The sequence below is a fragment of the Triticum aestivum genome, chromosome 3B, assembly GCF_018294505.1.
Source record: "Triticum aestivum cultivar Chinese Spring chromosome 3B, IWGSC CS RefSeq v2.1, whole genome shotgun sequence".
Taxonomy (NCBI): Eukaryota; Viridiplantae; Streptophyta; class Magnoliopsida; order Poales; family Poaceae; genus Triticum; species Triticum aestivum.
This window is the reverse complement of record NC_057801.1, coordinates 614,927,779-614,933,412: the sequence shown is the minus strand read 5'-3', so window position 1 is coordinate 614,933,412 and position 5,634 is coordinate 614,927,779.

Genomic DNA, 5,634 nt, shown 5'->3' with positions numbered 1-5,634 from the left:
CAAGTATGCCGCTGAAAAGATGAGATGATTTCGATTGAAATCGATATAAAGATCACCGGGAACGGATGCACGGTTTGCAAATGACAAGCAAAACAAGAATGGCACAAAGCTGCGATTAACAGCGCGATGCTACTTAGCATGCAACAAGAAACTATGCTAAAGCACCCCAACATAAAAATAAAGCATATGGCAATGATCTACAGGAGATGCTTTACAAAAGAGGAACACTGAGCTATGGCTAATTCACATTATAACAGGTTCAAACAAGCATGGAGAAAGTGCAAAAAATTATCAGGTTGGACATGGCATAAACTTCAGCACGAAGCAATGTTCAGAGCAGGTTACCAACATGCTACAGGAACTTATAATAGCAAAATAAGACATGGCATGAATCTACTCAAAGCATAGATCAAAAATCCCTTACTGACCATAAGCCAAACAAGACCATAGAATATGATGGCACCCACGTAAACATAGCAAGTTTCGTTAACAGATTTCAGCAAACAAAGCATGGCATTGACATAATTACGAAGGCACCTTCGTGAGCTCGATGCACTCACTACAGAGCACTTCATGATAAACTAAGCATATATCCATCAAGAAGACATGTCATAGAAGCTATACATGGCAAGAAACAACATCATAGCATATCCGGACCAACTACAACAACCTCGGCCAAATTGAATAACATGTAAACAATCTGCCAGGAAACATTTTGAAGCAAAAGTAGAGCACGCAAATGACATGCTAGACTACTCCATAATTGCAACCAGTACCATGGATGGATAGAGCACAACCATGTTTTCAAAACACCCTTACTGAAGTATCTCAAATTATGCATGGATTTCTCTATAGCAACATGTTTACATGGCAATAAAATTACAGCAGAACAGGAACTAAAAACAGCATTAACACGAAGCCTAGTTTGCATGCTTGTGCTAGTCACCACATTGATCACAAAAATACATGGTAAGCACCTCTGTAAAGAAGACATAGCCTAGTTCAAAACACATTTAGGGATCAACCTCATAGGATGCACACATCAATCATGGCAAAAATGACAAAAGACCTCGTGCTGATAAGATTCTGAAACTAACATTATGAAGCCCTCTTCCAACAGCATTTCGGGCATCAAGATGACCTCAAATGTAAAAGATGCAATGGAATGAAATGATGTACTCTTCGAGGCGAACAATTTGACATCTTACACGCACGAAACGGAGCTACGGGTGCGAAGATGTGATGCGATGAACATGCAACAATTTTAACAGCAGTTAACAGGACAGTGAAAAACGGCGGGGGGGAGAACGAGGTCAACCCTAGATCGACCGGATCTGGACCGGCTGCGCGCGGATGCCGAGGTCGCCGGAGTCGGGGAGCTCGCCGGAGTCGGAGGCGGCCGGGGCGGCTGCTGGAGGCGACGAAGGGGCCGGCGACGGGGCGCGCGGCCGGGCGGCGCGGCGACGCGGGGAGGCGTCGGGCGGCGGGCTCCGGAGGTGGCCGGCAGCGGCCGTGGCTGAGGACGGCGGCGGAGACGACGGACGGCAGCGCGGGGAGGTCCGGCGGCGGCGGAGGCGGCCGGCCTACGCGGGCGAGCGGCGGGGAGGCACGCGGGGAGCGGGCGGCGGCGGACGGGCCTTGCGGGCCCGCTGCGGGCTCGCGGGCCGGCGGCGGCGGACGGCGGCGCGGCGCCCTGTGGCAAGCCGCGGTTGGCCGGGCGCGGTGGGGGGAGATTTTTAGGGTTTCGTCCATGAATTTCGGAGGGGGAGGCATATTTATAGGTAGAGGGAGCTAGGAGTGTCCAAATGAGGTGCGGTTTTCGCCCACACGATCGTGATTGAACGACCGAGAGCATGGAGGGGAGTTAGATGGGTTATTAGGCTGTTTTGGAGGGGTGTTGGGCTGCAACTTAAAAGAGGCCTTTGCGGATATGCGGATAACCGTTGGAGTACCAAACGAGCTCCAAATGACCCGAAACTTGATAGGTGGTCTACCGGTGCTATACCAGGGCCACTTGGCAAGGCTCGGTCCATTCCGAGAATGTTCAACACCCGCACACGAAAAGAGACAAGAGGGGTGCGCCGATGCATGTGGGAGTGTCGGATCGCGAAACGGACAACGGGGAAAATGCTTGGATGCATGAGACGAACATGTATGCAATGGATATGCACATGATAACATGATATGATATGCATGACATGAATAAAATGCAAAAACAAAAGACAAAACCCAACTACGGAGGGAATATCATATCAAATAGTCGAAAATGGCAAGAGTTGGAGTTACAAAGATGGAAAGATACATCCGGGGTATTACACATGATGAATATAAGGATGATGACAATGGATAATAATTGTCTTACATATTTGGGAACATAATTAAAATCCCCGCAAAAAAAGAACATAATTAAAAAAAGCCACATGCGGCAATGCCCGAAATACACAAGGGCAAAAGAAGAAGGAAGACAACGATCTGGCTCGTTGATCTCCACTTTATTGATGCTTTGCTACAGGCCGCGGGAACTAGCCTCTGCGTTGAGCGGCGATGAGCTCTTTCTTGTCCTCAAGATGCTGCTTGAGAGCATCCGCGGATTCCTCCACCAGCCTTCTGTGCTCGATGCGCAGCATGGCATTCTCGTCCATAAGATTCTCGACGATGACGCGGGTCCTATTCAACAAGGAAGTGGTCTCCTCCTCCTGCTCCGCACTTCCGACGATCTTCGCCCTCAGCAGGTCGCGCTCGGCCCGGTGCTTCGCATTGCTCTCATTTAGTTGTCGGATGACGCCAGCAAAAGAGGCTTTCATGTCGTCCTGCAACCTCACCCAGCCGGAGATCTGATCCATCTGGCTATGGACGATCGCATGCATGCGCCTGTAAGAGACCTCGCCTGTCCGCGAGACATTTTCCCAGGCTGCCGCGGCGCGGGAGTACATCTCTGCTGTATTCGTGGCGTGGTGGGACATCTCTTATGCTTCCATGGCGCGACCGGACCAGTCTGCCGCATCAACGGCGCGGCGGAACATGCGAGCTGCTTCGGCGGCGCGGCGAGACCTCTGTGCTACTACGGCGGCGCGGCGGGACATGCTGGCTGCGTTCGCGATGAGGCAGGACATCTCTTGTGCTTCCGCTTCCATGCTCGCATCTCCCTGGTGGCAATCTCTCAACCCAGAACTCACGCTGGCCATGGCTGACGCAAGGGAACGATGATGAATGACTTGTTTGTTTTTGTGGATGAGGAGTTGAGGAGGAATGTGCAGTCATCTTAGAGTAGTAGTATTTATAACCGAGTACTAATACGCTCCTAAGTGGGAAACCGTTTAGGTTTTGATCGGTGTGAACAGGTTTGCACTTTGTAATGTGACGGGATGCATGCTCAAAATTTACTGACGGTTATAAGTGCGGCACTATTTGCAGAAGGCGTAATGTGGGCACGTACGCTTCTTTTAATTAGAATGTGTGTGCCCGTCTAGCGCACACACGTTGATCTATCTAACTGTTTCAGTTTGTTGTGGCTAATCGCAAACAGTTCATCCGTGTGAAGTGTATGCCATCAATCGCACACACTTTGATCTGGCTGACCCGTTTCTGTTCTGTTGCCTAATCGCAAATAGTTAATCCTTCTGAAGCGTATGCCCTCAATCGCACACACTTTTATCTAGCTGCCCATTTCTATTGTTCCTCCTCATCACAAACAGTTCATTCAAGTGAACCGTATGTTGTATATCGCACACGCCTTCATCTGGCTGGCCGTTTCTTTTGTTATGCCTCATCGCAAATAGTTCATTGAACTGAACCGTATGCCCTGCATCGCACACGCAACTAAAATCTAAACCGTGTTTGATGGCTCCGCCATCGCAAACATTTTGCACTTTTTTTGACAGTTCTTTCACACCATAGTTTGCGATTATTGCATCGCACACAGTTTCGTCGAAGGGTCTCTGATCATAGTGTCGTGTTAGCAGCATCCTGTAGTAGTGTACATTTATTGGAAACAGAGATGCACCATAAGATGGATCAAAGTGGGGGAAGAAAACTCCAAATTCTTTCAAGCCATGGCAAGTGAGAGATTTAGAAGGAATACTATCTCCAGTTTAATTAATGATGATGGTTTGTCCCTATCCTCCCACAATGACATGGCAGGTCTTCTTATAAAGATAGAATGGGAGTTTCTTGTGGGATTGACATGTTATTTGATCTAGAGAATTTGATCTATCCTGTCCCTGGCCTTGAGTGTTTGTCTGAACCTTTCTCTGATGAGGTGATAAATGAGGTACTAAAGCATCTGCCTCTTGACAGGGCACCTGGACCAGATGGGTTTACTGGTCTGTTAGTAAAGAAGTGCTAGCACATCATTAAAGATGACTTCCTAAAACTAATCATTGATTTCTATGAGGGAAGAATTTCCCTGCAGAGCATAAATGGTTGCCTAGTGACCTTAATTCCCAAAATCCTGTCTCCTGAAGGGCCAAATGATTATAGGCCAATCTCCTTCACAAATACATGCCTCAAATTCCTCACTAAACTTCTGGCAAATAGATTGCAGAAGGTTATCCTCACATGCATCCATAAAAACCAATATGATTTTCTAAAATCAAGGTCCATCCAGGATTGCATTGCATGGAGTTTAGAATACATTCATCAGTGTCGTCAGTCAAGGAGACCAATCCTCATCCTTAAGCTTGACTTTGCTAAAGCTTTTGACCTGATCTTGCTTATGTTGAAATATAAGGGATTTGATGCAAAATGGATTGGTTGGATTAAAGAGCTTCTTTCTTCTGGATCTTCTTCCATCCTTCTAAATGGTGTCCCTAGTAAGCAGTTTAATTGCAAAAGAGGTGTAAGGCAAGGTGATCCTCTCTCACCGCTCCTCTTTGTTATTGCCGCTGATCTCTTGCAATATGTGGTTAATCAAATGCTCCAGCAAGGTTTACTGTCACTTCCAATACCTTCTAACTAGCCGGGTGACCCACACATTTGCGCGGCTAGACATGCATTTGTTCATTTATTCGCTCGGGGGTATTTTTTTCATATATTTTAAAAAAAATCACTGGATCCCAATTTACACAAAAAGGAAAAATGTGCATGTGAGAAAAACATGATTAAATTTTGGTACAAATATTTCCATCATTTCATAAACTTGTTGGTAAATATTTTGATGTGCGACAACCAAGTACCAAAAATATCAGGGTATATGGCTTTGGTACTAATCTCTTGCTTTCACTTTTCTTTATTTTCTCATCCGACGTCAATTCTCATTCCACTAAACATGTTTTTAGATTTATTTTCTATGACAAACTCCAATTATTAATGACTCGTCCTGGCATTTAGTTATCTGTTCCAACACATACCTAGCCTATTGTACTTGAGTTCTTATTTTACAATATGACTAGCAAACAAGCCCGTGCGTTGCAACGGGAAAAAGACCCCTCCCCTGTCTTTAGCTTATATGGACCTTATGTTGCAACCTCATAAGAGAAAAAAGCGTTTGATTTTACATTTCCATATATTTTTTGTTGATCGTTAAATAGCACTATAATAATGAATCTCGTTTACTAAGATAGTGCTGCATTATAATCATTAAATAATTCATATGCCAGAGATAATAACCTGATGCCGCATTGGATTCATTAAATA